Raw genomic sequence first — 22,531 nt, 5'->3', positions numbered from 1 at the left:
TAATTCTTCAGATTCTGGGTCAAATATGAGGACCATCAGCATTGACTGACTTCCTCTAAATATAAACATTAGATAATTTTTAATTTTTTTTTTAATTCCAAAATCCACCTATTGGACAAAAATAGTGAACAACCTACTAAATTTTCTCTAATGGCAATAGGAAAATGCCTGTCAGTGTACAGATATTAATCAAAGCTGTGCTGATAAAGATGCCTGAAGGTGAAAAACCCTGTATATTCAAGCAATTGATTTAGCTGTTATTTTTTAGCATCATACCCTTGCCAAACCAAATGAGATTTGAAACAACAGTGCCTGCCATTTTTCACTGTTAATGGCACAGGATTGGCTGCAAGTGTAATCAGTTGCTTGGTACCCACTAATCATCTTGAAACACAGGTAAATGTAAATCTGCATTTATAAGAATATAAACACGTAATTAACATGTAGCTGCAGAAAAAGCTACTCAGACATAAAGACTTAAAGGTTTTGACATTGATCCATAAGGTAGGAAGGAAAAAGTTGTTGCATATTCAGGCTCTCTGTGTTTATTTTTGTTCGGTGCCAAGTGCATTTGGTCCCAACCTGATGGTACACAGTAACCACCCCCATGGATTTCCATTAAATACTGACAGCCAGAAGGAACCAAAGAGCCAGAAGAAATCTTACACATAGACACAAATAATCATAGGGAGCTCAAATGAGACAGCTAATAGACTTTCTCCTTTCTGTAATTCTCTCCTTGAGGCACTTCAGCACACACTGATCTGCACAGAGGCACAAGAGCTCTGGGCTCACCCAGCTTCCACAGCAACCAAGCAAAGCCAGAACAACACAGTGTGCTGCAAGCTGGGGCAAAGTGCAGTGGACAAGTAGCTTTTCTTTTACATATGGTCAAAGTTACCTTCATTTAAAAATCCTAGGAAGTGCTCTGACCCATTTGATCAGAGGGAAAAGTGTTCAGCAGTGTGCTGATAGGACAGGGCTTCTGCCTGCAGCAACTACACCTCAGAACTCATTCTTGTCCTGGATTTAACCTGGCAATGTTGTCGGGCTTCCTCATACTGCCATCTGCCCAAGATTGTTCTGGAGCCCAGCCCAGAAGGTCCAAGTCTTGAAGAGGAACAATGGGGAACACCAACTGGGGAATTACTGACATGTTGGGAATTGACTGTCACCTAGCCTTGAGAAAATCTACCCTGTGGATATGAGTTCTTCCAAATCGATATCCAAGAGTGTTCCCAACTACCAGGAAATTTCCTACAGTTTCTAGCCAAAGGGCAGCTTGAACTATACCTGCTAAATGTGAATCTTTTAAATCTGGGACAGTCTGGATTGAAGCCAGGACATGGAACTGGAGCTGTTCAAGTGGCATTGATGGATGACACCCTCCTGTCAGTGGAGAGAGGGCAGGCATCCATCCTCATCCTCCTTGACTTCAGCATTAACCATGAGATATTGCTGTCTCGTCTGATGGGTGGCAGAAGTCCAGGGTAATGTACTAAAATTATTTTGAATCATTCCTGCTGGTAACACCTCCTGACTTGTGAAGAGGTGTTATCTCCAGCACTAGACGCCTCTCTCCTGTGGACTCCTGATCTGTATTTGTTGTGATGCCTCCCTGTTTCTACACCAAGATGCTGAGTGATACAGCATGGACTGAATTGCCAGGTGAAATACAGCTCTACCTAAATTTCTCTGTATATACACACACTGCTACCACAACATGGCAGTGAAAGAAAAACAGCCAGTTAAATCCAAGCAAAACAGGGGTAAGACAGATGGGAGACAAGAAAGCTTCTCTAAGACCTTGTCACTTGTGTGCACTATGTGTGGCTGGATGGTGTATTTCCCCAAGTGGTGTGCTGGTTTCGCAATTTAGGTGTGCTCTTGGATTTGCTACTGGTGCCAAGTTTTCCCATGGCAACCTCTGCAAGAAACGCTTCTTTTCCATTGTTTAGGAGGTTCTGTGCCACTCTGGCAGGTGATGACCTTGCCTCTGTTATTCATGGCTATGTCACTTCTCAGCTGGACTATAGTCATTTGAAATACGCAAACACGCAGCATTCATGCTTAGAAAAGTTCATTTACTGCTGCAATGCATCTCTTCAGTGACAAAGGTATATCAAACCTGGCATTGGGCCTGGGACCAGCTTCCTGTGGAATTCCTAATTGAGTTCATGGTCTTCATTCTTATAATCCTCATCACATCTAACACTGCATGAAGCTGCAGCGAAGGAAACATTTGACAGATTCACTCCACCAGCCCTATGAGCTCTCTGCAGAAAGAATCACACACATCTGTCCAGAGCCCTCAGCTTGAACACCTTCAGGGAATGCAAACCTTCACCAAACTTCCCCTCCATCATATGGCATATTTGACTTGCATAAATAATAACATCAGAAACACGATACTCCATTACATCCACTTCTCCCTAGGCAGGAAGGTGCGAGAGGGAATCAATGATGAATGGATACAAGGCTCACTGTATGGTTCAGAGAGCTGGCTGTTATGAGCATGACCCACATGAGTTCATTCCCCACCAGTACTACTGCCCTCAGCTACCAACAACACTTTCATAGGCCTCTCTCCCCGTAAAAGTCTCCTTGTTGTGCTGCATGGTTCCACCAGAAAAGCCTTTTCCAGAGTGCCTGTTCCCCCTGAGACTCTCCCTGCAGGTAGCAGCAGTCCCACCAGCCATGCCAAAGCTTGGTGGGCATGGTACAGCTGGCTTGGCATGACCCTGGCACCAGCTGTGCCACCTCTCCCAGGGAAGGGTAGGCACTCAGGGGGAACCAGTGTGCAGGGCACACCTTTGGGTCAGGAGTCCATGTCAGACCTATCGTGCCTGGGAGTTAGCCTAGATCTGACTGGAAAGAAACCAGATCTGTCCCACTCACATTGCATTCACCATTTCTATTTTTATTGGAAATAGTGTTCTAGTTCAAATAAGGAGTTTGCATTAATTCTATACCTTGCCTGCTTCTTAGGATGGATATTATAATTGTTTAAACTGAGAGTTTATACATGCTTCTCAGCATATTAAACATGGTTTTAAAGGATGTTAGCAGGTCATCTGGCCTTTAAAATCATGTGTTTTTCTCTGAAGTATAAACTTCAATCCAAATAAGGCTTTTTAAAATTGATTTTTCAAGTGCTGCAGTATTTTTAAAGCATTATTGTAAATCCCATTTCAAATACTGAGTTATCTCTGAGTCCCAAAATCTGAAAAAATCGCAGCAGATGATGGTGAGATGGCAGTCACCCTACCAGGAAGCACATGGAAATTACCTATAATACAAGAACTTGTAAATATAATGAAGACCTGCATAAGGGATGAAAGCATTTTGCTTAAAAGCACTTTTCACTGAAATTCACACTGATTAAATTATTGTGGCAACAGTCTCTTGTTCTTCCCCACAGCTAACTTACAAGTCACTCATAATATAGTTCTTCCTAATATGTTTATATCTGGGAAACTGAATGCTGTATTGCACCTACTTTTTTTTGCTGTAAATAGTCTTTACCTTCAAGAAAGATTAATACTTGTTCCATACTCAGATTTCTATCAATACAATGGTCAGTTAGACATATTAATTTTGCCAGTGTACTCAAACTGATACAATTCCTAATGCACACCAAGAGAGAGTATTTACATAGTACAAATCTACTTGTGTTGTAAGTAAGAAATTACAACCATAAAGCATCTTTCTATCAACAAAATTGCACTCACACGATGGAGGTTGTGTCAATTTAACCAGGCTAACATGATCTGAGACAGATCATGCAAAGCTTGCTAAAGTCACTGCAGCTACCTGCTTATGGTCTTCCTTGGGGAGAAGGTTCACAAAAGGTCACATTGGCTGAAGCGTTTTCAACTCTTTTTGTTAGTGTGGCTGGCCCAAATCTCAAAATCAAATGAGAGGGGGAAAACAAAAAGACCAAAGGATATTTTGTCTCAAAGGTGACAAGACCTGTGTTGAAATTTTGGAAAACAGGACTTGGCCAGAAAGTTTGCAGATATGGTCTATCCACTCAGTAGAAGGCAGCTCAGGGCCTGGTGGAGATGGCACTTCCTGACCTTCCTATATTCCTACATAAGGCCCTTACCTAGTTTTATCCATCGTTGTGCTGTCAGAATCCCACCATCTCCTGTTCCACTCCTCCCAAAACCTGGAACAGATCAAAGATCACGCGGCTGTTTCAGTCTCCTTATAACCTTGCTTTTATTTTTCCTGAGGAAAGATCTCCAAAAATCCACACCATAGTCCATGCCCTGCCACCCCTGGCCCTGAGGCAGAGGCCTTGGCCCCACCAGGGTGGGGACAACCCAACAGGCTCACCCAACCCCACCCTCCTTTTCTGAAGTTTTGGAACAAAAGGGAAAAACACAAACCTGAATCTGCTGAGGAGCCGATGAGCACAATCACCACAGGCAGCTGTGCGGGGGTTGGCTCCAGGGCGGGGGCAGTTAAACACTCTGAGGGACAGACCCACAGACAGAAATATATGCCAAAAAGGGGTTGGCAAATTCCTTGAAAGTGAGGATTTGCAGGGCACTTCAGCTTTTCTGCTCTCATGGGTCCTGGGCAGCCCTGAAGTGAGGTCACTTCAGTGACCCACAGCCGTGTCCCCAGGCAGGAAAGTGACAGTGGCATGGCTCTTGCCATCAGCAGCGGTGAGAGGAACACCACTTTAGGGTGCGGATTATTGTTCCTCGTATTCCTTTGTTTGCTATTGTAATCTCAGCAGTCATTCTCCTTGATAAACAAACAAGTGAAAAGATGCAATGAGGTGTAAGAATAGATTTGCACAGGGCAGACAACTGAACATTTAATTTATTTACCTCTCCTAACAGATACCTGGGGTGACATTTATTAATAAACGGCATTATCAGGTGTCTGATATGTAGCTCACAGAAATTAATTACCCAGCCCATGGTAAAACCATAACAAGCCTGCAGTGCTGTAACATTTGTGCTAATTGAAAATGAGATAAGTGCTGTGGGTGCAATTTGCATTCAATGCAGTGTATTAATTATCTTCAGTTCTCTTCATGATAAATATACCTGACTGAACCACTCTGCTAATTTACTGGGTAATAGAGTCATAAGTGGATTCCCTTAGGTGACCAGCTACAGGCATTGGGCTCTTTGGAACATCAAGGCCTTCCCCTTTCCTGAGCACTTATATGGGTTAGCAACCATGGATCACTTTTCTTGCAGGCTGGACTGGAAATAAGTGGTAGGAAACACTTCTTGTGACCACACGACCACTCAGTACAAAACTGGGAAACAACACCCCTCATCCCAAAACTTCTGCACTGAAGAGGAGGCAGTTTGCCTCTGTTGATAACACACCATGGTGTCTGATGGCAGCTCCATAAGGAAAGGATTTTCCCACCCTTCTCCTCACTCCCCCCCCCCCCCTTCATTTCACAGTCAGGTTATCATGGGATTTAATTACATTTTGTGTGAAATATAAATTAATTGACTCTTGTAATACCCATAATGATCAGGAAAATTCAGATTTAAAGATACTGTGTAGTCCCAGTAGATTAAGGCACTAATTGTTCTGCTCTCACCAACTATGATTTATGTGGGGATCATGTTACAAAACCAATATGTGCTCAAGTTAAAGCTCTGTGGTACCATACAATTAGGGCTAAAGCTTTTTTAAATGGGCCCAATAATGCAAAAAAGCTCTTTGCTAATCCTGGTCTTTTAATTCAGAGGTCACGCATTGTCTAAGGCAACCGCTTATACTGTACACAACCACTGTCCTTTATTCACCCTCCCCGTGTAGCTTGGGTATCTGAATTTGCCACTAACCTTGGACGTGCTGTTACTAATTTCAGGGTAGGTGATGGCAATGCAAGAAGATCAGGGCCAGCGCTTTGCTGTGCTGCCCCCGGAGCAGGCTGGGCACGTTGTGACTGAGAGGTGATACTGCCTCCCCAGCTCCCCTTCAGTGCGCAGCCCGCCGATGGGGTCAGCCTCTGGGCTCTGCTGTCAGGCAAGCAGACATCCGGGGCAGCAGACGGATGGAGGTGACAGTCACTCCCACAGCTGAAGGGGGCAGGAGGTGGTGCAGGCAAGAAGAAGGGGCAGCAACAGAGGAGGGGACACAGGCCCTGCTCCCCTTCAACCCGCCTACCCCATGGCCAGCAGCACTTTGTTATCTTCATGCAGACGAGTGCTTTTCCATCATTTTGTCCTTGTCCCTGGGGTGCTAAAATTCAGCTCCGTTTTCCCTGCTGAGCATTACTAGGACAGCTCTCCATCACTCTCCATCAAGCACTGGATTCCTCTGTAGTGAATGTGTGTGTGCTCACAGGGCAGGAGGTGGCATGGGACGAGCACGTGGTCAGCGTGCCAGAGGAACTAAAAGGTGAGAAAGATCAATTCAGTGCCACAAGAATCAGTTTGCTTTTTCAAAAAATCATCTAAGTAAGAGCAAAAGAACTGGAGATAGGGTGTGTTTCTGACAAAGACGGTTCACATGTTCCTCTTCAAGACAGAGGAAGCTCTCTCAGCTCTTACTCTGTTCATTTCTAAACACACCAACAACAAAAACAAGTTGTTTGGCTGCCCAAATACTCCTTGCTTCTGGGGTTTGGTCAATTTAATATGAAAGGAGCACTGTAACATTTTGAAACTATTTTTAAGGTGCTGATATTATCTATGCCAGAGACCTTAACAGTGACATCTACAAAGGAGGCATCAATTATATCTCCTCACCCCTTTCTTATTCTTTAGTAAGGAATTCTATCGAAAGATGCAATCAAAGAAATCTTATTTCTTAGAAAACTCTGTGTGTTAGCTTAGCAGTATCACTCAGTTCAAATGATAGGCCAAAACCAGATTTCTTATTTTCCCTCCAGTGGGCAGAGAAAAGGAAAGCCTGGTGGAGTACTGGTTCTCCCAATCCAAATGCTTATCTCACTACAAGGACAAGGGATGAAGAGGGATCTTGTACGGGTGGAGTACTGGGGTAGTCCTCAACCCAGAGCAAGGGCAGGGTAATCCCACTGACACCAGAGCTGTCTGACATCAGTGACTTGTGGAAACAAGCAGGCATGGGGCAACGTTCACTGCAACCACCACTGCTTTACCATCCACTCCTTTTTATCACCCAGGTCCAAAATGAGTTCTTCTCAGCTGTAACACCTCATATGGACTCCACATTCTTTTACTGGAGAAGAGAAAAAAGCTTTGAGGGGAAGGAGAGCCGCAACACATCTGCAGTGCCTAAGGACCCCAGCACAGATGTCTGAGTGATGTCTGGCATCCCTGAGTGAAATGTGCTGCAACACCTGCCTCTCTCAGCACCATGCAGCCCACCTCCATCTTTACCACCACGGAGTCCACCAGCAGCTTCAGCAGTGTCACAGCCCCTCCTGGGGCGAGCAGGATGGCTGCTGTGCTGTGCTGTGCTGGGAGGGTGTCAGCATCCTCACCCCTTGGGCAAAGAGGACACAGAAGAGTGCAGGCACACGGCTTGCCCAGGGGTGCTTGGAAGACTGCACCAGGGCTCAGGCAATGCCCTGCCCTGCTTCATCCTTGTTTTGCTCCCAACATGCCAGAGCTCACTGCCTTTGCACAGGTGCAGTGGGTAAACACTTTCCTGCTCTTTCAGGCAAGCCAGCACTGCACAGAATAGGACAGGAGATGCAATTGAAATCATGGCAGGGAAAACATGAACAAAAAAAGTCTTAACTTTTAGTGTGAAGCACACATTTGCTAAATACAATCCTAATGGCATTATTGTAGCTAAAAACAGAGACTTGAAAATGGTGTATACATTATTATGTTCATTATCTACCAACTGCAAGAATGCTGTACTAAAACTAACTCAAAACACCTCAGGTAAGGTAATTGCTACTAATGGATTTGAAGTGTGCAAAATTGAGCATTATTACACAGACATCACATTCTCAACTTGGTGAAGCCGTTGGATATTGTAGCTACCAGCTCACTCATCTCTCGATCAGGGAGAGATTTGAGGAAAAGGGCAAGCTCTCTTTCATGTGGCACTGGAAGGAAAATTCAACAACACGATATTGCAGCAGCCTGTTTGCACCTCTACGGTTAAGAGGGGGTCAGAGCTTGCTTTCTGAATCAATGCTTCAGAAAAACATCTACAAAAATTTGCTCCAGGATTCAATATCTTGGGAAGGACCTGAAAGTAGACTTTGCATTTATAAACTTTTACAACTTGTAGGTCAAAAGAAAAGAATGGCAGAGGAGCCCGCAAAACTATGAGGGGATCCATAAATCCTGTGTCATATTCTGATGCAAATTAAGGGCTGGCTCTTCAAGATATCCCACACCACTATAAAGCCCTCCTGCCTAAAGCCAGAAAACAAATTTAATAGACTCCCTGCTATGCTAGGATATGTCTGTGGGTGAATCACAGCAAATCTAAACTTCAGCAAAGTCCAGGTGTGCTTGAAACAAGATACTCTATTCACCTGCTGGAAAAATCCCATATAACAATATAACTAATACATTTCGTTTGCTTGATATCTTGGTTTTAAGGGAGGGTATGATTCATTTTTTTAATTCATGACTCTGCATAAAAATCTATTATTCCAGTTTAGCTGTTTGTAGCTACATCAGTAGCCCCAAGGTTATCCTCAAAAAGGCCCTCCCAGGAGTTTTTCTCTCTTTCATGAAAACAAAAATTGAACTCTACCAGAGCAGATGATTTCCTAATCTTTGAGAAATTAAGTTACTACCTTATAAATTATTTTAGTAGTAACACTAAAGCCATGAAATGGTGTTTGGATAAAATTATATAAAACATTGTCATTTCAGTTAATATGTAGAAAATATATGTGGCGAGGAGCTAGTAAGCTTCAATTCCTTCTGATTATGTTGAGGAAAAGAAATTAAAAAGGCCATGTATGTTGAAGATTAAAGCAGTCTCTATCTGAGTACAGAAAGCACAAAGAAATTTGAACTCGCAGCTGCAACCGAAGGCAATGGGAGCTGTGCTTTGAACAAATAACAAACTAAGTCCTCTGAAAAATCAGACCATGCATCTCAGATAGGGAACTTAAAATTAGTGAATACTTTTGTACTTAATCTCTTTCTGCCTCAGTTCTTCATCATGAAATGGGGATAATACTACCACCCAATGCCTCACTGCAGTGCAGTGAAAATAAGTTCATTAATGTTTATGAAACATTCAGTTACCATAGTGATGAGTTCTATAGAAAAGCCCATGTGGAAATTAATATTTCTGTCTTCAGAGCAGGGTTTGAATAGAACACATTTAGTAAGGCCTGGGGCCACACAATGGGGAGAAAAGTAAACAGTAAATAACTTGCCATTGAAAGATAAAAACAATAATCAAATCAAAATGGCCTGTTAAACAAAATATTTTTTAAAGAAATCTTTTATTTCTATAAAGTGAAATTTTATTTTACAAATTTTTACCAGTTTCTTAGTAAAAAATCCCAGCTGTTTTGCTTTTAGCTTTCACTACTCTAGTTTTCTGCTTTTATTTTCCTAGCCTAGGAGAGTTTTTCTAAGGAGATTATTTAAATAATCTGGAAACAATTGTCTTCCACTTTTCAAAAATCAAAACTTTTACTGATTTGCTTTGGCAAAATACCAGAAAAATTAGTGACATTGGTGGCCTCAAGATTGCCAAGACAAGTTCCTGAACAATCCTGACCCCTTCAATCCAGCAATTCTTCTCACCAAGTTGGGTTGCAAAGTGGGGACTATAGGGTTTATATTTTGAATCATAAACCCAGGTACTTGGTTTGGATTGGTTGCAGGTATATCAGGTGCTGATTGGGCAGTCAACACAATTATCTCTGAATTTGAGTCATTAACCTCTTGGCCATAAGTAAATCACAGGCAAGCACAAACTGACTCTGCATAACCTGTGCAGATAAATGTGTAAATGAGAAGACACCCCATTTTAAGAAGAGAGCTGATTCTGGCAGGAGAAGAGTCTTACCAAGAAACTGCCCCCATGGCCAATGGCAATTTCCTATGGCAGTTGCTGGGTGACCTACAGCAAGCACAGATCAGGGATAAATTTGCTCACTTTCCACCATTTCATAAGCTGCTTTTGAAACTAGATCCCCATTTTTTCCCTTCAAGCTGTTTTGCAGTCAAAGGCATTGCCTTTTCTTTATGAGAGAACTTTGCCAAAAAGCAAAGAAGAAAAATCTTAATACACCTACCTTTCATGGAAATAAATTATTTAAGTCTTTCTCCCACCTGTCTGCTTTAGTCATTGCTTTCTCACACATCTCTGCCGTTGTGCCCAACAGAAATGTCACAGAATCATAGAATGCTTTGGGTCAGAAGGGGCCTTTGAAGGTCATCTAATCCAACTGCCCTGCGATAAGCAGGGGCATTTTCAGCCAGAGCAGGTTACTCAGAGGTTGGAGGTTACTCAGGTTACTCAGATCCAATGGGATCTTCAATATTCCCAGGGACGGGACACCCACCACCTCTCCAGGCAACCTGTTCCAGTATTTCATCTCTCTTACTGTAAAGTCTTCCTTCTACCTAATCTGAAGCTCTTTTAGTTTAAAACCTCTACCCCTTGACCTATCACTACCTGTCTTTTTAGAAAGTTTGTCCCCAGTTCTCTTTTAGCCCCTTTAGGCACTGGAAGGTGCTATAAGGTCTTCCCAGAGCCTGCTCTTCTCCAGGCTGAACCCCAACTCTCTCAGGCTGTCTGCGCAGCAGAGATGTTGCAGCCCTGTGAAAATTTTCATTACCCTCCTCTGGACCACCTCCAACAGTTCCATGTTTTTCCTGTGCTGAATATAGTGGTGGAGCCTTCTACAGCAGCTTTATTTTCATTTAGCAACAATGTTTTTTTCTGAAAAATGAAGTTTCAAAATGTTGTAGGTGACAAGATTGAGGCAGGGATAATAAACTGCTGGAATTATGTATTGTGCTCGTTTATTGAATTTGATACCAAGCTGGGTTGCTCATCTGCTTTTTTCTTTCTGATGAGTAACACTGTTGTCCTCTTAATTACCAGTTATTTTAAGGCTATGATTAATAGTTTTTAAATATATAATAACAGAATTAATATAATATATTTCTAATGTTCCTATGTAGGAAGCAAAGGAACCTGTTCACTCATGCAGAACTTCCACAAAGCTAAAACTTCAAGGTGTGTGGCTGCAACTGCTCTGAAACCCTTGTTGTCCTCAGCTGTGCTGGGAGGTGCTTCTGCTCCCTTCATTAGCACGGGGTGACTCTCCTACCATGCAGGAACTGCTTTGGAGCTGAGCCTGGGAGCCAGCACTCCAGGCAAAAGACAGCATTTCTAGTTAAGCACAGCATCAAATGGGCTTGTGCAATCCACTGTCACAAAATCCCCTTAAAACCAAGACATTAATGGGATTTTAAAAACAATAAATAAATATTTAAACCCCAATAAATTTTAACAACAGTTCAAGCAGATCTAGTTAAAGCTGTTCAAGTAAACAAAGGTACGACGGGTATAATCTTCCACATTTCAAAGCCAAGTCTGAAACTAATTGGACTTTGCAGGGAACTCCACCTACAGAAAATTATGTCATGGTTCTTTATTATAGAGATGCAATTCTCAGGCAGGCCTGGTGCTGAAAAAGAATGAGGAGCAGGCACTCAGGGCAGTGAGCAGTGATTTTATTTCAGAATGCCTGTGTTTCTATGTGGCACCTAAAGCTGATGAGGCTGCAGCATCGCTGGTGCTGCGTGTTTGCTGGGACATGCAGGGGGAGAAGGAGCAGCTGTGCCTGGAGCCTTCAGTATCCTGTCACAGGAGTGGCCCTGCCTCACAGGCAAGGAGCAAACCAGCCCACAGTTCCAAACTTATCTTCTGAGACAGAGAATCATGCTGTCCTTTTTCACAAAGTTTAGGGAGCTGCACCAGGATAACAGAAGCTTTCAGGTTTCCTTTAGGGAAAGCTCTTCTAAACCAAGCCTAATTATGAGACCTGAGTCTGCTACACAGAGCTCTTGTACCAGAAATGATGAGAGGGCCAATTGCCAGGAATAAACATTTACTGCATCAACAGGTGTTACATGTTATGCATCAATGAGGTGTACATCACCGAAACATAAAGACCCAGCAAGCCAACAGTACAGCTATCAACCAGAACAACACAGCTATAAAATCCTAATTAGCCTCATACACATGTTATGGACATTTTTATTTATTGACATGGTCAAATTAACAGGCAGCAGCATTTATTTTTAATGATAGCCTTGAAATCAGCCCAGGAAGAAAGTTAGCATTAATGTTCAGAATACTGCATGCCATCCACATTTTTCCAGATGAAGGTATATTTTAAAATAATAATTAAATATTGTCATCCTAATTAAGTTACCTTGAGCAGGTGAGAGAAATCCAGTTCACAGTCAATGCAAATCTTGTTTGTCCTATTCTCAAACTGTACAGGAAAACTACCCAGCAGGAGAAACTCAGCAAGCTCCATGGTTTTAAGTGTGCACTTAATTTAGGTGAATGATAAGCTGTGTCTGTAAAGATTTGTGTTGGTCACCACGGAATGGAAGATTCCTGTGAAGCAGACAAGATGTAATTGCCAGTAAATATCAGTGCTAGCTTGGCCACACAACATTCACAGAGCAGGAGGGAGTATCTTGGTATATTTATTATTACAGCAGGGAATTTTGACAGTCACCCTAATCACTCTTTGAGACAGGTAAAGAGAAAGGAACTGGGCAGCAGCACAATTATCAGCTGGGTTAGAGAAAGCACACAGAGCAAAGGAGAATGAAGAGCATTCCACAAGGTATTTTAAACAGGTTTACATTTGGATGAAGATATTAGGAGGTTTTGGATATTAAGTACTTGTGGAAATTAAATCATTGCTTCAGGCATTTAAAATTTACTCACTAGAAGTGCTTCACAAACCAAACTGCCCACTTTAAAACTTCTGATCTACCCACCTTAAACAAGAATATTCCATAAATTGCAAAGAAAGACTGGGAAATGATCTGTGTGTAATAGCTGAACCAAGCAATTTGCATATTTTCATGAATTACTGTAATGTGTTCTGCTTGTAATTTCACTTCTGTACAACGGATCACAGTTGCAAAAAGTACCAACATCTCATGTTCAAAAGTGATTCAAGAGTCTAATTTCATAGTCCAAAATGCTGAGACACTTAAAAATTAGAAGTTGAAATCATGGTTCTCTTCATTGCACTGGAAAGTTTTGCACAAAATCCTTCTCAGTGGCTTAGATATGGGGTGAAAATTGGAGGAAGAGGAAAACCCTAAACCAGGACACACTATTAGAGGCTCCTTGGTTCTTTTGACTTGGCATTCACACATGTGCATACAGATAAACCTGTCTCAATCTATTAAAAAAAAAAAAAAAAGAACGAAAAAGAAAAAAAAAAGAAAAAAAAAACCTAGAAAAATCAATTTTCACTGAAAGATTCTGGTTTGTTTCAGGGAAGAAAATGTCTGTAAGCTTACCTGAGAAAAAGTTTCCCCAGCAATTTTATTTTTGAAAAATGGTGATGAATGACCCACAGTGAAGGTGGGAGAAGGATCCAATTTCTACCCACAAGGGAGAAGAGTGAGGGCATGGTAGGCATCCTGGGCTGCACGAGCAGGCACAGGATAGGGCATGGGCATGCAGGGCAGGTGTCTGTAGCCCCTGGCCAGTCTCAGCTTCTCTGTGGAGTCTCTGAGTGGCTGAATTATTGTGCCCAGGGAGCTCCCCCCCATTCTGGCCAAGTCAGGATACATTTTTATAGCCTTTCCTCAAGTGATTGAAATATCGAGGGGAGGGCAAAAAATAGGGGAGGGGGGGAAAGGGAGGCAGTTTCCAGTATTTGTCATTATTATAGGTTATATATACAGGAAGAAAGTTAATTAAGCTTTAAAAAATCCATCACACATCAATGGGTGCATTTTAATGAGTACAAAAAGTTGAGATGTTTACTGCCAATTAAAGTGGTTTTTAAATAAGCATTAATTAACACGGAAATTCAGAAGAAAGTTATACCTTGTCAAAGAAAGGCCAGTGCAGTCTATGCCCACTTCTGCTCCCATTCATACTCAGATAGTAATTACCACCAACCCTATATTTTCCATAATAATGAGGAGAGGCTGTCATGGCTGTCAAACAAAAACAAAACAAAAAAAAAAAAAGAAAAAAAGGTGCTGCACAAAAATACTCTCAATCTGAAGTAAACTTTTGTTTTTAAATATATAATAAAAAGCCACAGGAGACGGCAGTGTAGAGCAAGGCAGTGACTGGGGCAGTCAGGCAGCCATGCCAGGGGCAGCTGCACACACATGGCTCCTCCCTAGGGAGCAGAGACTTTGGAACTTGGGAGGAAGCCTCCCCAGACCGTCCAGCTGAAGAAAGACCCAAGAAAAGCCAAAACCAAGCAGTTGTTTCATCACTAGCACTGTAACTCATAGAGGAGCTGATTCCCCTGTTAAAGCTAGAGGAGCTGGTTTTTTCCACAACAAGTGCTGACAGACCAGCTCCATGCTTCCCAAAGTCAGATCAAAGCAACCACTGCCAATAAGTTCAGCTTGCATGTGCACTTCCAGCTGGTGCAACTGGTGACATGGAAAACAGTATGACCCTCAATTCTGTCACTTCTCCATTTTTAAGGATTTCTTAATAATCGTCAGGAGTTTCAGCTCTATTTCAGCTTGTGTCAAATCCTGAGGGGAGAGCAAAGGAAGTGATTTCTCCCATCATTAGTCAGGTGAATGTTTAAATATCTTAGGAAAACCTTCCCTCCCCCAAATGCATCTTAGGCACCAAGATTTTCAAACTGCCTTATTGCTTCTCTCCTCACTTCCTCAGCTGTGGAGAGATAAAAACCCCACTGCCTTTTCAGCCAACAGAAGAGGCAGGTCCCATTCCCAGTAGCCTAACAAATTTTAGGCAAATCTTTGGTGTTGTGTTTTTTAACTTAATTTTAAAAAAAGCCAACAAAAAACAGCAAAACACAGAAAAGAAGGCTGTAGATAGGCACAGACAGGTTCCTGCCCCTTGGCACGTCACTCAGACAATGTGCAGCCTCTCTGTAGCTTGTGTCTATTGGGGAGTATCTGGGAGCCTTTTTCCTACTCCATGTCCACAGAAAAAATCTGCAGTGAAATAAAAAAGGAGAGCATTAAAAGCCATGGAAGTTTTGTTGAATTTAGCTGGACAGGGCCTTCAGATCTTGCACTAATCTTTCTAACATACCTGATGGCACTACAGAGGAATATTTTATTGCTAGAAATAGTTGAGCGATTACTTCAGAGAAAGGACGGACGTAACACAAAAGAGTTTCCAAGAGCCGACAGGAAGGAGTGTTGCTCATGCAAAATTCCACATTAGGTGTTACAAAAATAATAAAAAAAACCACCGGCCCTTGTGATGTCTGAACTCCCTGACACTGATGTATGGACAGGGGAACAGAGGAGGAAAATGACAGGGAGAGCAAAGCAAATACACTGGGATGCTTATGAACTGAACACAGGAGCCAAGTGTCACAAGTTGACCTTCTGTGTTTGCACTGAAATTTGACCACTCCAGACAAAATTCCTTCAGTGGGTTTTACCTGGTTGGAGCTCGGTTGATAATGGCTATTTCTTACAGTATTGTGACATCAATGCTATTGAATCAAGACTTCAGAGGAGGAGTTACAACTTTAATTCCTAAAAAAACCATTGTAAGACCTTTATGTTTTCCTTAGAGGGAAGTGACCCAGCTCTGATTAAGGGCTGGAATAAATAAGCATTGTGCATAGAGTGGCACACCAGGAACACGGCTTGCTTTGTAACAAATGAGCTGCACACATCCAGGGCAAACGCTCTCTCCATGATGACTGCAGAAAAGCCTGTTGTATTCCATGCTAGAAAATCTCTGACTTCCTGCAGCAGAGCTGCCCAGTGCTCAGGGTATGTGCTGTATATCATCCTCTGGGACTCCCATGGCAGCAACACCTGGACACCAGCACAGCGGGTTCTTATCATTCAGGAGCAAGGAAAACAAGAGAGAAAGGTGTGGTGTGTGGATATAAGTCATTTACACCTTTGTTATTAGGGTGAGGGCAGCACTGGGCTGGGGGGCATCTGGGAAATATCAGGCACCTGAAGAGAGACTGAAGAGCTCAGTCCCAGCAGGATCAGTGGTACCAAACACTGTGGCTTCAGCCCCATTTTTTCAGGCCCTCTGATGTGAGGCCATTAGAGCTGTCAGTTCTCTGGGGCTGAGAGTGTTCCCTCCTTCAGGCTTCTACATGGGTTGGGTGAGATTGCAGCATAAAGACAAAATAGTGCTACCTCACTGAAGACAGAACAGGATTCTTTCTCTTATCCATCAGACTTTTGGGTTGGTGTCCTACTCCAGCTGGTCCAATTCACACTTAGCTGGAATGGGGACTGTACAAGCCCACTACTGGCAGGAATTCTTGGTGCTTTGGGTTTTGCATAATAAAAAAAGTTAGCCTCCAGCCAAAAATCCTGTTCAAAAAAACAGTGGGAACAACAGTCATACTATCAACAGCAGTGTTAAGAGATGGAAACCTGAAGAAACCCATTCTGCTTTCAGTCATCTTCTGGACGCTGTACTGACCCAGCTCTGAAGGTGGACTCTGAATTCAACTGACTGTCAGAGCTCTGCAGTTAGTCTCTTAAAATGATGAAAGATGAAGGACAGAAAGAAAGCTTTTGTTTAAAAAGGCCTAGCTGAAGGTTGAATTATGCTTTAAGCCAAAAGTGATTCTCATTCTTCCAAAGCTCCTAATCTCATTCAGAATATTGGGATGTTTTTAATATTTCACATTCATATAGAAATATTTTAATAGCCACATAAACTTGTACAGCTCTTGGGCCCCAACATACAAGATATAAGGCTGTACTAAAAAGAAGGGAACGTGCTTTTAAAATGTTAGAATGGAAAGAAAGCCAGCATTTCTGCAGAAAACCGCCCTTTTGGTGGCTAGGACCAAGTCCATCTAGAAAAAGACTAAAAAATAAATGAAAGTAAAAACTGTTGTCATGTGAATGATATAACCAACATTCAATGAATAACTTGGTTGCAAATGGAACCCTCTCAGGAGGCACATATATGGAGAGAAGAGGAGGAGATATTCCCTTGGAAGTAATGTAGGAGCTGTCCAGGCTCCTCAGGCTTCGAGTGAGGGTGCCTGGTCTAGCCAATAATCAAAGCTGCACCCTACTCCTACGACTGTATTTTATGCTGGGCTTTTTAGTTAAATCAATGAAAAAAAAACCTACCTGTACTCTCTGAAATCAGTGGAAACTTGATTTCTTTGCATGCTGATCTCTGCAGACTCATCAGACCCAGCTGGCCAGGTGAAGTGTCCTTCCATAGGGCACAAGCATCATGACACAAGTGTAAATCTCAATATAACCAATGTCTTGCACCAACTCCAGGACTTAAAACAAAATTAAAACATCAGACAATGTTGGCTTGGCCTGGACTTGCCGGGAAACTGATAAAAAGTGTCAAAACCCAGCAGCACCACTGGGTTCAGCTCCATAAGTAGTTACAAATATAGGACAGACAGCTTGCCTGTACCAACCACTTTAAGTATGCACAGCTTTATTTGTGATCCTGAAAGAAATGCACATCTCCTTCACTGCCACATAAACATAGCGACCCATCTCTCTAAAAACCAACTTGACAGTTCTACATTTTTTGTACAACTGAGCAATAGGCTCCCATTTCAGTGAGGCCTTCTCTTTTGGTCCCCCCTCAATAATACACCTTTTGATTCAAAAATCACTTACGCACCAGAAACATTTTGAAAGGACTAAAGAGATGCCACACTGTAAAGAGGGTCCAAAGAAAATCTCCAAAGACATCTCTCTTTTTTCCCACTGACTGTGTGGCAGGAGCCCTGATTTACACCTCTCTACCTGTTCAAATGACAAAGGTCAACAGAAAATTTCCAAAACGGAAACAAATCTTTAATTTTAGATACTACATTTCCAGAGATGAGGCCAACAATGTGACAAGATAGTATGCTGGTATGAAGGTGGATATTATTGTGAAATGGGTGTGAGGTCAAAAAGCCACCCCTGAGCTACAGACAGGAGGTGACCAGTAGCACAGGTTCCATATCCCTGTGCCAGAAAAGCCAAACCAAAACATAAATCCTCACGTGCCTTTGCACACGTGCTGCAAACCAAGGTGTGGGACTCCTAAAGGGGCTGTGCCAGTGCTGGTGTCACATCGCAGACAGGACCTAAGGTCTGCCAAGAGAGCTGATACCTCCATTGTAAATTCAGCTTGCCAGATATTTTTTATTTGAAAACCAAAAATTATACACTTTCTAGAGGGAAAAAAAATGAGAGAGAAAAAGATTTTTTCTAAAATCTAATTGACATAACAAAAAAAAAATAGAGTACTGTGTTTCCAAGAGGGTCTAAATAAAAACACACCCTGGAAACCTCAAGTGAAACAGCTCTGAGCATTTAAAGGTTTCTCATGCATTGTATTGTAAAACAGCAGCTCATTCTTTTCAGAGCAGCAGAGGTAAGAGCACACAAATGATTAAACAAGCAGGTTTAACTATCTTGCACTGACGAGGAATTTGTCAACATGAGCTCGGTATTTATGCAGCTCTGCAGCAAATACTGTGTGGCTGCAGGAGTCAAACAGCTGTCTGTCAATAAAGCTATTCTCCTCGCTGGAACATAATAGCACAGACTCAACATGACCCTCAGAGGCCTCTTTAAGCTGCCTGACTGTCTCCTCCTTCCCCATCCCTCCAGAGTCCTTCACCAGCAAGCTCTGAATTAAAAGGGAGAGGGGAAAAAAAAAAAAGAAAGAAAGAAAAAAGGTATTAGAATCTTTTCTATCTGTCTTAATATTAAAAGTGACTTAACCCTGGGCAAGTCAGTCTACACACACAAGCCTGAGCTAAAGCAAAGTTAGGGAAAGACAGCTTTGATTCACCGCACGTGAAGGGCTACTGACAATCCCTTTTAATAGAGCTTGCAACATTAATGTAGCCAGAGCCACATGTGACACCCATTAGGGCCAGGGAGAGCTCCCACGCATATATTTCAAGGAAGCAGTAGATTCCCCGGTCCCAGAAGCTGTCTTCATTACAAAAGTCTAATGCATTTTTTATTATTCAGCCTTCAGTGGAAATGTCACCTTTCTAAAGCAAGCTGTTATCGTGTGTTTCCCATGCCAAACACATGGCCTCTAAGGAGAGGGTTTTATCTCTACATTTTTAGTGATTTGTATTTCTCTTTCAAGGAGCTCCATGCCTTAAGGCACCTGAAACGCTCACAGCACAAGAAGGTGAGGTGACACGGGATGCTGCTGACGAGGACAAAAAAACCCAGGGCCGGGGGCCGGCACAGCTCCCAACAGCAGCCGCCCCAGCCGATAATTCACCTCCTTTAGCAGATTTAATTATTATCCCTGGTCTTGCTTGGGACCACATCCTCAAAGAAGCAGGGCGCCCACCAAGCGCCACCGCCGCCGCCTGACAGCGCGGCCAGCACCACTGCCCGGCGCCTGCCAACCAGCCAGATGCTGCCACATATTGGCATCTGGGGCCTGGAAAAGCAACTGCGGGCTCCGTTTGGCGGCCAATCCTGACCCCGACAACTGAAGGAGACAAAAGGAAGATAGACGGGAGCGGGGGGCGGAAATCTCTCCTGACAATTTCACTGGTAAAGATTTAGACAAAAACCTATTGTTTCATCGCCCTCCAAATGAATAAGTTTCGGAGAGGAGAAGAAAAAAAACCCGCCCGGCATATTCTAAATGCTGTCAGAGTGCAGGGTGCAAGGACAAGGGATTATTTATGAAAAGAAATAATGAGGAAACCAGATGCCTGCCTTTCTCAGCCCTCTGCGCTCCAGTCACCCTAACGGGGCTTGTGCAACCCTGCTCATCAAAGACTTCTCAGCCTTAAAACGCAGGGCAGGCTCTCAGTAACTCTTCCCATCTCTGCCACCAGGCAAAATGCCCTCCCTGTTTTATAGGGAGGCCCCCACAGTAAATCAGAGGCACATCAAAGGCTGAGGGAATACTAGCAGACCTCACCCCGGCCAGGGAGAGTAACTGAACAGCCATATTAACTGCACCCACAAGAATAGCAAAGAAACCAAAACAACATTAAAAAAAAAACCAAACCACAAAAAAACCAAACAAAAAAAAAAATACACCATGCTTATTTCACTAACACCAGGACTGAAACTGCATGGGTGTGCTTAAAGTAGGAAAGCAAACAAGCTTTCTATACCTGTTTGCAATGAAATTGTCTTCTCTCTGTAATTGAAAGGTAAGCTCCTGACCCCAGAAAAGTCAATGGGAGAACTCCCAGTGATGTTAATGGGGCTGGGACTTCACACTGTGAGGTTACTTTACCCTGGGAAGGTGATTAACTCGGGATTCTGCAGTATCCCAGAGCACCTGTCAAGGGCCTGCAAGGAGCCAGAGCAGCCAGGGTCCTTCTCAGGGGAACTCCCCTCTCACCTCACCCTATTGTGTTTGCTGGGCCTGGCAGGGGCTGGTCGCAGGGGAGTTCTCTGAGGCCAAAGAAGACATGATTCTGGAAAGGATGGAGACCAAGGCAGCAGAGTAGGAAATTTTAAAATCTGTAGAAAGGGTATGTGCCACTTGGCTCATGATCCATGCTGTTGAAGTAGCTCTTCTCCATGCCTGGTTTATAAAGGAAGATTAAGAGCTGGCAATGACAGACCACAGAGCACAAGCAAGACCCCAAGTGGAGCATGGCTGGCCAGAGCCATGCTCTAAATCATGGCACACCACCGGTCCCTCTCATGGAAGCTCCTTCCTCGTTATCCCAGCGCTGCGCGAGGTGCCGTAAAACTCTCGTTACTCACACACTGCTGGGGGAACCAATTTCCCAACGCTTTTACAATCCCTCTACTTTCATATTGTGGGAGTAATCATCTCTCTTTGCTTCACCAGTGCATGGGGATAACAGCTGCATTTAATAATCTGCTCCTGTGCCCCAGGATTTTGGGGCAGCATTTCAGAATCAAGGGCACAGAAAGGGCAAGAAAATCTATGACGAAGGCTGGAGTATGTAATACAGGACATGGATGGAGAGAGCTGAGGAAACCTAGAAAACACCCTGGAAATAAATGGCTCAGCTCATGGAAGGGGATGGGAGAAACTGGCACAAGTGAGGTTGTATCAAGGCAAAACATCTCTTCTACAAGGCAAAGCAAAAAGAGGTTAGCAAGGCTCTGTTAAGGAAGACCACTGACCTCAACAACTGTTTGTTCCCTGTCTGGTCCATCTTTACCCAGCTCCACCACTTGGCAACAGCCCAGTCTAGCTTATTACCCCCAAAAGACTTTTCTCAAACTTGCCACCCTTTGGATCTCAGCAGCAAAGCATTAAGGTGACCACCCACAGCCTACCCAAGACAACACCAATTCCTCACTGCCCAGAGCTGCACGTGTCCCCAGCCTTCCCATACATCACAGAGCCACTGCAGTCCTCTGGCAGCAGCACTAATCCCCCCTGATGGGTCCCTGGGCCAAGAAGATGGAGACAGAGCGGCCTTTGGAGAAGGAGAGCCTCTGATCTGCCAAGAGACAGTGAGGTCCTGTTGGGGCAGCACATCAAGCTGTCACCCGCTGCCAGGAGTCTGGAGCATCCTCTCTGCTGTACCCTGATTAGCCTCCTCTGCCCCGCAGCAGGGGTGCAGGAGATTTCACTGCACAGCACCAGCAAGCGGTGGGATCACTTCCACCGCTTTGCCACTCACAAGTTGGGATTTTCTTGAGGACAATGCAACCTTTGGGCCAGGGCTGCCCAGCTCTGCTCATGCAGATGGCTCAGGCAGGAACCAGCCCTCCACCGGCCCTGAGGCACAGCAGCCAGCCCTGCGCTGCCAGTCTCAACCCCTGCTGCCAGCAGCAGCTGCTCGGCACCTTTTAAGCAAGTCCCATTCCCCCTCTGGGAGTTGGCTCTGCCACCCCTTCCCAAACGGCAGCTGGAGCCACGTGAGGCACCCTGTCCCGGGGGCTGCCAGCATTCCTGCTGCTGCCTGGCCCCATCCCTCACTCCCCCCCGGCCCCAGACCCACTCCCCTAAGCAGGAGCTCACCCTTGCCACAGCCCTGTCCCCATGCAGCGCCATGGTCTGACACCCACAGGGGGCCCGGCCCTAGAGGCACAACCACACGGAAGGTCCTCAGGCAGCAAGGTGGCCAAAGCCCCAGATCTGGTCCTCACTACACCCCAAGCTACCTTTCATTGGGGGGCATGTGCCAAACAGCCACCATTAAAAATGTACGTGGTGCCACGAACCACCGCAGAGCAGGGCCTGCGGGAGGCTGCTGGGCTGAGGGGAAGAACAGGCCCCGGCCATGCAAGGGCCTCTCCAGCGGCATCTCCCACAGTCCCCTCAGGACACCAGGCAGCAAGCATGGCAGTCCTCAAGGAACAAACCTCTGAGGGAGGGAACGGACAACATTCAGCAGGGCGCTGCTGCAGCAAACCAATCCCACACACCAAACTTCTTGAGGTCTGCAAAGAGCTGTGGGGCTCTG

This window comes from Agelaius phoeniceus, chromosome 3 (assembly GCF_051311805.1).
Source record: "Agelaius phoeniceus isolate bAgePho1 chromosome 3, bAgePho1.hap1, whole genome shotgun sequence".
Classification (NCBI taxonomy): Eukaryota; Metazoa; Chordata; class Aves; order Passeriformes; family Icteridae; genus Agelaius; species Agelaius phoeniceus.
The sequence above is the reverse complement of the archived record's forward strand: the minus strand, read 5'-3'. Positions refer to the sequence as shown.